Source organism: Myotis lucifugus, unplaced genomic scaffold (genome assembly GCF_000147115.1).
Source record: "Myotis lucifugus unplaced genomic scaffold, Myoluc2.0 scaffold_132, whole genome shotgun sequence".
NCBI lineage: Eukaryota > Metazoa > Chordata > Mammalia > Chiroptera > Vespertilionidae > Myotis > Myotis lucifugus.
The window spans coordinates 1301263-1314478 of NW_005871180.1; positions in this window are offsets into that span (position 1 = coordinate 1301263).

Here is a 13216-nt window from a genome sequence, read left to right on the forward strand (position 1 = left end):
CGATTGTCATTTTCAATCAGGAGCGAGTCTCAGACTCTGGGCTACAGATCCGGGCGAGTCTCTAGGGACCCAGACTCAAACGGGAGAAGCGGGACTGTCTGGCTACGGCCCCTCCGAGGTTTGCAGCGGTTGTTGGGACAGAGAGGCAGAGCCCCTGGAGACGGACTGAGAGCAGCCATAGCTGCTCCCTCCCCCCGCCCTGTTGAGCCCGCCCTGCGCACAGCCATTTGCCGACCGCCTCAGACAAAGGCTAGAATAGCGCCTCCCCAGAAGACAGACGTTTTCCACAGCTGATTCCTACAGCCAGTCGGCCTGGTGGTCAAATCCCTCTAGTGTTAACTACAACAATTAAGGCTTGGCTAGAACAAGACTGCGCACAGAGACCACAAGGGGGTGCACCAAGAAAGCATATAAGATGCGGAGACAAAAAAACATGACAGAAATGGAGGATATGGAGCTAAGAATCGCAATTTTGAGGGCTTGCCATAAATTTGTGCAGAGCCTCACGAAAACTAATGAGACCCTCGATGCTACGATAAAGAAATTAGAAAGTAAGCATACACGGACTGAAATAAAGAATATTATACCCAATAGCAGACCAGAGGAGCACAAGAATCAAACCAAAGATTCGACAAAAAACACCCAATTGGAAAAGCAAAATGAAAAAAGAATCCGAAAGTGTGAAGATAGTGTAAGGAGCCTCTGGGACAGCTTTAAGCGGTCTAATATCAGAATTATTGGAGTGCCAGAAGATGAGAGACAGCAAGATATTGAAAACCTATTTCAAGAAATAATGGCAGAAAACTTCCCCCACCTGGAGAAAGAAATGGACTTACAGGTCCAAGAAGCGCAGAGAACCCCAAACAAAAGGAATCCAAAGAGGACCACACCAAGACACATCATCATTAAAATGCCAAGAGCAAAAGACAAAGAGAAAATCTTAAAAGCAGCAAGAGAAAGAGACTCAATTACCTACAAGGGAATACCCATACGACTGTCAGCTGATTTCTCAACAGAAACTTTGCAGGCCAGAAGGGAATGGCAAGAAATATTCAAAGTGCTGAATACCAAGAACCTACAACCAAGATTACTTTATCCAGCAAAGCTATCATTCAGAATTGAAGGTCAGATAAAGAGCTTCACAGATAAGGAAAAACTAAAGGAGTTCACCACCGCCAAACCAGTATTATATGAAATGCTGAAAGGTATCCTTTAAGAAGAGGAAGAAGAAGAAAAAGGTAAAGATACAAATAATGAACAACAAATATGCATCTATCAACAAATGAATCTAAGAATCAAGTGAATAAATAACCTGATGTACAGAATGAACTGGTGATTATAATGAATCAGGGACATAGAAAGGGAATGGACTGACTATTCTTAGGGGAAAAGGGGTGTGGGATATGCGGGAAGTGACTGGACAAAAATCATGCACCTATGGATGAACTCAGTGGGTGGGGAGTGAGGGTGGAGGGTGGGGTGGGAGCTGGAAGGAGGGGAGTTATGGGGGGAAAAAAGAGGAACAAATGTAATAATCTGAACAATAAAGATTTAAAAAAAAAATGATACCATGTATTTGTCAAGGCCCATAAAACTTTATAGCACAAAGAGGGAACTTTAATGGATTGTATGCAAGTTAAGCAAAATTAATCAGGAGGTTGAAAGTTACTAGTATTTAATTCAGACTATGATAAAATAATTTAACTGTATTAAAAATGTATGGCATAACCTGAATGAAAGGGGTGAGGGAAAATAAAGCTGACCTAAATAACTTTGGAAAATTGTGTTTTGACTGAAAACAAAAGAACCATATATAAATAGTGTATTCTACTTGGTAAGGTTGTTTCTCACAGGGATTTACATAGTTTAACAATTCTGAAATAGCAGTACATTTATTTTGGGGTTAAGCAAATAAACATGAAAGGCAGCCATGCTACTAATAAGTAAAATTTTTAAAGATAAATTATCTGATAAAAGTCAAGAAAGCAGGTTTCATTCACTTAAAAAAAAGTGATAATCTGCTATTTGCCACCTCTACTATGTAAATATAATTCTGACCAAAGTGACTATGAAGAATATGAAAGGTTTTGATCAGAAATTACACGTAACAATTTTGAGCTGTAAATCAGGTGTGTGTGTGTGTGTGTGTGTGTGTGTGTGTGTGTGTGTAAAATATTCACAGAAGCAAACTCAATGTTTTCATTTAAAAATGTAAGACTATTTGGAAACAGCCCAAGTGCCCATCAGCAGGTGAGTGGATAAAAAAGCTGTGGTACATCTACGCCATGGCATACTCTGCAGCAGTAAAAAAGAAAGAACTCTTACCATTTGTAACAGCATGGATGGACCTGGAGAGTAATATGCTACGCAAAATAAACCAGTCAGAGAAAAAGTATCACATGATCTCAGTCATATGTGGAATCTAATAAACAAAACAAACCAATCAAAAAAATAAACCCAGAGACATAGAAGCATGGAACAGACTGATGAAATTCAGAGGGAATACAGGGGATGGGAAGGAGAGAAATTAACTGGGGAACTTACATGCATATATGCATAGCCCATAGACACAGACAATAGTGTGGTGAAGGTCTCAGAGGGGCAGTTGCCAGGTGAAGGGGGTCCCTGGGGGGAATAAAAACAAAGAGACATCTGTAATACTTTCAACAATAAAGATAATTTTTAAAAAAAAAATTAAAAAATAGAAATGTAAGACTAATTTATTTATAAATTTTTACAAACTCAATATTTAATATCTCTACTAATTTTCCTTTATCATATGTACTATAAAGAAAATGTAATACTTTTTTTACCTAGTCCCATTCTGACTCCCACAAATCTCCATTTTATCTCAGTGTGATTTATAAATGTTATCATTTTCTGAATTTGCTATGTGTGAAAATGTTTGAAAACCACTCATCTGAAGTCTTGTTGACCACTAGAAGTTCTGTTCTGGGTCTATAGGATTTTGTCTCCAACAGTCCCATCCAGTAACTTGACATTATCCATACACAGAGAGATCATCAAACACCTATTAAACAATTTATGAGAGCTAGTCCCACTTCCCCTAAATCAGTGTACTTTCTTTCCTGGTATTGCTATCTGAATATTGTCGGTGAATATGAACTAGAAGAATGAGAAATCTGATGGATGTTTCTACCCCACCACAGACATCTGGATTATTACTGACCTTCAGACTCAGCATTTCTCCCCTGGACTCTGCTCCAACCTACATAGTTATTTCTGTGGCTAAGAGACCTTCTGTCTCCTCATATTAAGCATGTTTTAAAATCGGTGTCCTAAGGTACTCTCACCTCATGCACCACCCACAGCGGTAAAAAACAACAACACCCCACCGCTGTGGTTTTGGAAGCTAATTAACCTCATAATACCATCATGTCTCCAATGTTAACAACTTGAGAGTCTTTAGCATAACAAACTTCATTTGATTCAGCAGATATATTCCAGAAAATATGATTTTGAAAATAATTTTCGAAATCTTATTATGCTTAAAGAACATTTAGAGAAATCTGAAGATGCGTCACTTTATATAGAGAAAGAAGAGTCCTTCAGTAAAAGAAAGCAATTATCTATTAGTTATCTATTTTATAAATCTAACGTTGCTTAAAGTGAGGGGGTACATATGTGTAATATTAGGTAATTTATCATAATACATTCTTTTTATTCCATTTGAATTAGTCATGTAGTTGAGTGTCATAAATCAATTGAAATTGGTTGAAGATAAATAATAAAACTGTAAAACTTTTGTTTATAACATTGATTACAGTCTTAGCAATGTAAGAAAACCCATAACCAGCATGGTAAACTTTCACCTTTTCTAGAGCTTAAGCACATATACTTTGCCAACATGTGCTGTAAATGCTTGCTCTTTTTCTCAACAGTGGATTGCCACAGGCAGTTTCTTCTACCACACTGTTATTTAAAAGTTATCTGCTTTTTTGGCTGTTGTTCAAGGGAGTTCTTTGCCTGTAAATCCTCTTTATCTGATGCTCTAGTTGAAGCAAAATCTTGGCACAATTTCAGCGCATTTGTCTTGTACCGAGGAGAAAAAAATGAAGGGCCCCAGAGACTGACACTGTTCTGCAAATGGTCGTGAAACAGTGGGGAGCCCTGTAGACTATTCAAAAGGGTAATACTACTAAGCACCCACTGTGAAAAATAGGATCCCCTCACATAAAGGCAGCCACACTACAGAAAAGATCATTACTAGCCTGAAGGACAGAGTTTCAAAGTAAACAATGCTCATTGTGTACTTGACCTGTGGGCCTTTACAATCAGCTTAACTTAGTGGACTGGGTCCATAAGGAGCTGTCATTTAGTTGTTAGTCTAGTTTTTACATCTTCGACTCTGAACTCAGATTCTGTAATTGCACTATTGAGATATTCACCAGTTTGCTAGAGGTCGTGAGGTTTAAGAGAAATCAGTGTGCGCCCCACTTGAAGAAAAAGAGTGATCACAGATGTGTTGAGGCAACATATGCCTTCTCTCAAATGAGAGGGGGTCTCCTTCAGACTGGTGGAAGATGAGATGTCTGTGGATCTTAGACAACGAAGACCCAAGCTCTGCCCCCTGTCAGTGCCACGGGAAGCTGCTAGAACCAGAGAGGAATGGCTGAATTGTTTATTTAGGAGAAAAAACTAGAGGCCCCACCTTTCCGATCTTGTTGCTGTCAAAACAGAATTAGATGTGCAAGAGGTTTACTGGGGAAACACTTGGGAGTGATAAAACAGAGAGGAAACAGGAGTAGGTGGACCACCAGGCGGGACTGAACCTGTGAAAGAAGAGGGGGGTGGAAAGAATTGCGTAGGGAGAGCCTGAGACTGCAGTGCAGCTCTGAGAAAGTCCCCAGCAGACTGATAGGGATCCCCAAAGCAAACACTGTCCTGGCTCACTATCTCCACTGTGTCCCCATCAGAGGCCAGGAGGGGCCCAGGACAGCATGAAAGCAACACTTACTTACCTTTTCACTGCAGCTTCTCTTGAAAGGAAATCTGAGTAATACATCTCCGCAGCCACCGCCATGATTCTAAAATTTTAATGATGGCAAAATAAAAAGCAAGAATAGCCAGGAGAATTTCAAAGAGAATAGTGAAGTTGGATTAACTTTATGAGATTTTTTTTACTTATTTATTGAAGTACAAATTACACACAGTAAAATACAGCAACATGAATTTCGATGAATTTTAACATACATATGCCTATGTAACAGCCACCCACATCAAGCCAGAACATTTTTAGCACTGCAGAAGGTTCCCTAGTAGCCCTCTCAGTCAATACATTCCAAAGGAAACCCTTGTTTTGATCTGTAACATCATGAACAATTTTGACTATTTTTGAATTTCATATAAACAGCATCACATGACATCTACTGTTTTGTTTGTGTTTTGTTTTTTAAATTTTTTAGGTGTGACAATGCTTTATCTTATGTTGTTGTTTTTTCTTTATTGATTAAGGTATTACATATGTGTCCTTATCCCCCATTGCCCCTCCTCTCCACTCCCGTTCATGCCTTCATCCCCCTGGTGTCTGTGTCCATTGGTTATGCTTATATGCGTGCATACAAGTCCTTTGGTTGATCTCTCCCCCTTATCCCCACCCTCCCCTGCCTTCCCTCTGAGGTTTGAGCATCTGATCGATGCTTCTCTGTGTCTGGATCTGTTTGACATCTACTGTTCTATGTATAGCTTTTTTTCACTAAGCGTTATGTCTGTGAGATTCATCCACGTTGTTGCTTATAGCAGTAGTTCAATCTGTTTCATTGATATAATTATTCCGTTTTATGTATTCTTCCTATTGTTGATAAATATTTTGGTAGTTTCTAGGATGAGACCATCATAAATAAATATTTGTAATATATGCATTAAGAGCACACTGCTTGCCCTGGCCAGTGTGGCTCTGCTGGTTGGGCATCATCCCGTGTATCAAAATGTTGCCGGTTGGATTCCCAGTCAAGGCACATGACTAGATTGCAGGCTCAATCCCCGATAGGTGGCGTGCAGGAGGCAGCCAATCAATGTCTCACTCTTTCATTGATGTTTCTCTCTCTTCCTCTTCCTCCTCTCTCTCTAATCTTAAAAAAAAAACAAAAACCCTGCTTTAACTGTATTCTAAAACTTTTGACACATCATTCAATTAAAAGTATTTTCCAATATTTTCTGTGTTTTCTTCTTTAAACTATGGTTTACTTAAAGGCATCTTGCTTAATTTCCAAACATTTCAAACATTTTTGGGTATTTTTTGTTAATTTCTAGTTTATTTTCACCTTGATCAAAATATACACTATAATTGTTGTCTTTTGAAATTTGATAAGACTTGCTTTGTTATGAACTAGGTTATGCTCTGTTTTGATAAATGTCCATGTATACTTAAAATGAATGTGTATTCTGTAGTTGTTTGTTAATTGCACTATTCACATCTTTTATCCTTACTGATGTTTTGCCTACTTTCCCTCCTAGTGACTGAGAAAGGTTTGTGAATCTCTAACTATAATGGTGATTTGTTAGTTTTTTCTATTGTATTTTCAAATTTTGTTTTATATATGTTCAAACTATGATATTAGCAGCATACAAAATTAGGATTTTTATGTTTTCCTATCAAATTAATCCTTTTATCATTATGAAATACCCCTCCTCAAATTTACTTTTTTTATTAATATCTAATTTAGCCTTTTTTGATGATTGCGTGGTATATCTTATCGCAACTATTTATTTATTTATTTATTTATTTATTTATTTATTTATCTACTAGAGGCCCAATGCGCGAAATTCGTGCAAGGGGCTCGGCCCTCGCAGCCCCAGCTTCCTCTGGAAGGTCGTCCAGATGGTTGTTCTGTTGTTCAGTCTAGTGAACATATTAGCTCTTTATTATATAGAATTTATTTATTTATTTATTTATTTATTTATTTATTTATTTTTACTTTCAGACTTTTAGTGGCCTTCTCCCCTATGTCTCTGTGTTTCTGTCTTCACATAGCATTCTCTTCCTTGTGTATTTGTGTCCAAATTTCCTACTTTTTATAAAGACATCAGCATTGGATTAGATCCCATTCTCATTCAGCATGGCATCATCTTAATTTAATTACCTCTTCAAAGACTCTATTTCCAAATAAAACCACCTTCACAGTTAGGATTGTTACATATATTTTGGGGGGACACACAATTTAAATCCACAGCAAACTTTACTGTCCTTATTTGCCTCTATGTAAATTTCCCTTAGCAGACTATTAGCTTCTTGAGAGCAGGAACTTTATCATTACACTCTTAGAGTTTAGCATAACATCTGACTTATATTCAGGTAATTAATAAATGTATATAGAAGGTAAGTGAACTGAATTAGAAAAAAAATATTTGCTCTGCTAAAAATGAACTTGGGAAAATGCAGGAGGAAATATAGAACACTATATAAATATTTCAGTTTTTGGCTGTGAATACAACTCTGAATATAGTGTTTCACATAGGATACAAATTTTGGGAGCTGGCAGCAGAAAAACCCAACTCATACTGTCTTAAAATAAAAAGGAAATTTATTGGTTCATGTATCTGAAAGTCCAGCAGTATAGGTCATTTTTCATGTGACTCATAGGCTTAATGATATCACCAACAGAAAATGGAGAAGATCTCTTTTTTCAGCATGATATAACAACTGATATTGAACTAGCCATAAACAACTAAAAGTTGAACAAAAATGTCTGAAGTAAGAGTTTTTAGATGTTGTAAATAGTCGGGACTGTAATACTTTAGAAAAATGAAACAAATAATGTGAAACTAATAATCAATCACCTCTGGCTTCTGCCTAGACGCACTTCCCAGATTGCAACACAGAGAGGGGGAGCCAAACAGACCACAGTGGTTTAGCTGAGTTAAGAGACAAGAATATGAACGTGGGAATGCCAAGGTGAAGGAAATTTGCAAGGCATAAGACTGAGGAAAAGAAAACTGGGCAGAGCTAGAGCTCCAGAGATCTGTAAATCTGCACAACAGACTGTTGAATGTTTGGCTGAATGCTGAGTTGCACGTGTGCAGTGCAGAAGAACTTCCGGAGGCCCTGCGAAGGAGCTGTAAAATGAAAAATCCCAAAGCTCACAGGAGATTGAAAGGTGTTTGATTTTCTAACTGGCTGTAATGGAAAGGTAATACTAAAAAAGGGGAGCATTATGTAGAGAGGACAGATGTAATAGTGCTAAAGTAGCATAGGGTAAAGGCTACTGTACACTCTCCTTAACCAAGCTTATAAGTAAGCACCAAGCTGATCCACAAATAACTTCCCTACTAGTCATAACAATATTCAAGACTCTTTAGAGCAGTGGTTCTCAACCTTCCTAATGCCGCGACCCTTTAATACAGTTCCTCATGTGGTGGTGACCCCTTTGGGGGTCAAATGACCCTTTCACAGGGGTCGCCTAAGACCATCAGAAAACACATATATAATTACATATTGTTTTTGTGATTAATCACTATGCTTTAATTATGTTCAATTTGTAACAATGAAATTGGGAGTCACCACAACATGAGGAACTGTATTAAAGGGTCGAGGCATTAGGAAGGTTGAGAACCACTGATCTATACTAATAAAAGGGTAATATGCTATTTAGACCAGATGTCTTCCGGATGTCCTTCCTGACAAAGCCGGCCCGGGCTAAGCCACCCACAGTCCCGGGCACCTGCGGGGATCGGGCCTAAACCGGCAGTCAGACATCCCTCGTGGGGTCCTGGATTGAAGAGGGTGCAGGCAGATACTGAGGGACTCTCCCACCCCATGCATGAATTTTGTGCACCGGGCCTCTAGTTAATTCAGAAAAGATCTTTTATTTCAGTTCTTACATTTCCAACTATGGTTTTTAAATTTTGAACCTGTCTGCTGTCCACAGTTGACAAGTTCCTCATAGTTTTGCTCTTCAACTCCTCCCCTTGTTTTCTAGAGCAGTTTATTTTATTCATTTTCTCTTTTTTTCTAGGGCTTGAGAGGTATAAGGCTTCTGTGTGAGTTCAATCTGCTATTGTGACCCCAATTCCTTTAGTTTTTTTTAAAAAAAATAAAATATCTGGAACAAGTTTTTAAAAGACTAAGGAAAATATTATCATTCTAGCTAAGCCTCATTAGTTTGATGAGTATAAATTTGTAAAAAGTTCAAATATAGAAATTATAAAGGAACAAATGGTGAGAGCATAACTCTCTGCATCTCAAAATTCCTGATAGGTAAGTTGATATTTTATTAGAAGTTAAAAAAACTTTCACACATTCTAAAAAGGAGACATGAAAGAATTTCTACCTATTTAGGGAAAAGAGGGAGGTAAATATTCTGCTTAAATGACAAATAGGTGTGGTGGGTTTTTATTTTGTTGTTTTTTTCTGCTTTACCTTAATTTTTATGTTACACTAACTTAAGTTTGATTTTAGAGAAAAAACTACCGTCTATCAAATTTTGAATTTTCGTGAGTTACTCAGTTTTCTTGGATCTCTCCTATGTATATAAGAGGTATATATGATATGAATCTATTTTTATCCTGCTAAATGCAGTAAATTTTTTTGAACTTTCAAATTAACAAAACATCTTGAACTATATTAAGAAAGGATAGCCACATCACAGAGTTCCTAGATGAAGCTAAATTAGTATATTGATTGTCATGTAATGATGCTTCTGCCCTGCTAGAAAAATGAATTCTAGTACAACTTAATTCTCCAATGAAAATTTTGAATGATCTTTTTGCTATGTTGTCACTCAATCTCTGAATTATTTATTTATGCTCTTTTTTACTATGACTAACAATCCAAGGGATAAGGTATATGAAGCACTTTGTAAACTACAAATCACCAGAGAAAGGTAAAGTAAAATTGTTGGAACCTTTGGTTGAACTAAGCACTACTACAGTGGTCATTATTTAGGTCCTCTCTCTCTCTGGTAATACTAAATCTTCCCTTCTACCATGAAGTTGACGGAACTGAAGACAAAATAAAGTGCGTTGATAGCATTTGAAGACTCAAATCTCCTAAGCCCCAATTTTTTGTGTGTGTGTGTGTGGGTGGGTGTGTGTGTGTTTCTTGGTTTGGGACCTGTACATATACTTAGGGAAATGTATGCAGTCTGTCTGTCTGGGACACCAACCAGCCAGTTCTAAGATGCTGTGTAGTGATGATTCACTTTACTCAAAGTGAAGTCTGGCCTTTGTCCCTGCTCCTAGGAGTTAACATTTATACCCTTGGAATGCCCCAAGTCATAGGAATGTGTTGATAGTCATGGTTTATGTTAATGAGATGACTTATGATGGACACCTGATAGGTTTGGCTAAGAGATGGCTCATTGTGGGTGTCTTGCCTGCACCAAATGTCTTAAAGTGAGTACTGGCCACACCAGAAAGACCAATCATGTGATTAGAGAGTTGGGACCTTGAGCCACACGATACCAGTCTGATCTTTAAGGATGGGAGAAAGCTGAAGACTGAATGTGGACCATGATTCAATCAAGCATGCCCATTTAATGAAGCCTCAAAATATCTCTGGTTAACAATGCTCCAATAAGCTTCTTAGGGTGGCAACACTCCATGTGTGAATTGCCACATGTAGACACCAGGAGAACAAGGCATCACTGAGTACATGGAAGTTTTGAGTTTGAAGCCCTCTCGGCCCCAGATTCTTCCCTCTGCATCTCTTCCTTTGGCTGGTTCTGATTTGTGTCCTTTGCTATAATAAAATTGTAATCATATACATAATAATAATTTCCTGAGTTATGTGAGTCATTCTCCCAAACTATAAAACCGGAGAGAGTCCCTGAGACTCCTGAATTTTTAGCCAACTAGTCTGAAGTAAGGATGGCTCTGGGAACCCCCATACTTGCAGATGATGTCAGAAGTCTTGGGAAGACTTGGTAGTCTGAAGAACTGTGCCCTTCACCTTCAGCTGAAGTGGATGGATTTGATATGCAGGAGCTGGAATCAACAGGATTTGGTGATTGACTGGAAATTAGAGTAATGATGTGGGAGGTGTCATAGATGACTTTTAGGTGACAGACTTGGCCAACCAGGGGCATGGTGGTGCCATCCATCCACTGAAAGAGAACAGTGGAAGAAGACAGGTTTGTCATGGAAACATCCCAAACTCAGTTGGACTTGCTGAGTTTGACACACCTACATGTTACAACCACGTGTTCTGAGATGTCTTCTATGAAGCTCTATTTGTAGGTCTGAAGATCTAGGAATTGTTGATACAAATGGTATCTGAATTCATGAGAGTGATAAGCTTTCCTAGAGAGAATGTACACAAAGAAAAGCGCTGGTACAACTTTAGCTGTGATCTCTGCTCCAACGCATTTGTTGTTTAAATCTTTATCAGGAAGTAAAGGCTGGTTGGGGCACAAGGTAGGTGGAGGAGGCAGAGCCATGGTTTTTAAATATGTGATCACCATCTTTCTCTCTTTTCCCTCCTTCCTCCTCAAGCCAGAAATTAGGGAGGGTTGTAATGGGTTTGGGTGGGTTATAGGCCTTGTCTGGGGTTATCCAGAGATCAAATTCCTGCTGCTGTTGAAAAATGCCTTCACAGAGCTGGACCTTCAATCCTTTTACTAAATAAAAGCAATAGCTCTGTAGCTATGTAGCTAGCACTGACTTTTCTGCTAAGTGACGGATGTTAATTAAGTAGATGAGGAATTGGGTGGGGGAATCTTTTCACAGGTAGACATATCAAATCACCAGGAAGTTCACTTTAAATACCTTCAATATTATATGTCAATTATATTTCACTAAAATTGAATTTTAAAAAAAGTAAATTCAGAACTCTCATTGTTTTATTTTCTTTATTAGGGGACATGGGGGGTCTGTTTTGCACATAAAAATTAATATTATATTAACTTCTTTTATTCTTGAATATTTTAATGTCATTATTCACCTGGGCAGAGAGTTTCACAGAGGTACTCAGTCAGGCAAAAACATTTCCAAAAGCCTTGTAGAGAATTGGAAAAGTTTAATTCCCTAACCCGCCTATTGTTGCCAGCTTGTTTTCTAACCAAGCCCTGTAATGCCCTGGTGTGATATTTCACCACATTTAGATACATCAAGGATTAAGTCATATTCTTTGAAATAGAAAAAATAATACATCATGGAATCCTCAGCCTCATTCTCTCAACACCAATATTATAAAACTAGAGGCCCAGTGCACAAAAATTCGTGCACTGGGGGGAGGAGGGGTCCCTCATCCTGGCCTGCCCCTTCTCACAGTCCAGGAGCCCTCAGGGGATGTCTTACTGATGGCTTAGGCCTCCTTCCCATGGCCAATCAGGGAAGGCACCTCCCCTATCACCCCCTCGCTGCTGCTGCCTCTGGCCTCCCTCTGCAGGAGGCGACCCAGCAATCAGGGGAAGGCGATGCCCCCCATCATGCCTCTGCTGCTGCCACTGCCAGCCGCGCAGCTACCTGAGCCTCGGCCCAGGCCTTGTTGCCTGAGCCTTGGGCAGCTGCAGCCGCCATCAGCAGCTTGCCTGAGTCTCATACTGGCCCTGGGCAGCGTCAGCTGCCATCCGTGGCTGGCCTGAGCCTCAGGCAGCTGCTGCAGCTTTGTCCAGAAGGATGCAGTGTCAAGTTCCCACCTGAGTGTGCCTTGCCAAGAACACAGCCCCCCCCGCCCCACCTGCATGTGCCTGCTGTGCACGCAGCCTCCTGCTGATTAGTCGTTACAGCGTGATTGCATGATGACCATTAGCATATTAGCTCTTTATTATTATAAAATGATTTCACTCTTTTCAGGATAGGTTATGTCAAAATAGTCACTAAGCTATGGAAAGACTGGGTTGTAGCCAGCATCATTTTCTATCTTTAACTACGTAAATGGCTATGTGGCTGACCAGTTCTCATTATGACCTTCATTTGTCAGGTGCTTGGAAATAGCCTAGACACTTCTTCCCCCAAAGAAAGGCACTCTACTGGGAAGGATGAGCCAGAAGGAAAGAGAGAGACATCGGGCTCACAGCAGGAACAAGGGGCTCTGTTTCCAGGGAGAGCCACTTTGATTTGTGCTGCTGATGAGACTGCTCTCTGCTTGGGAGGGGCCTTTAAGGGTGCAGCTCTCCTGTGCCAGGCAGAGCTCCTAAAGGAGAGGGTAGGAATATGTATTTCAATATGTAGCTTGGCCATGTTTTTTTTTTAATCGTTATTGTTCAGATTATTACAGTTGTTCCTCTTTTTTTCCCCCCATAGCTTCCCTCCACCC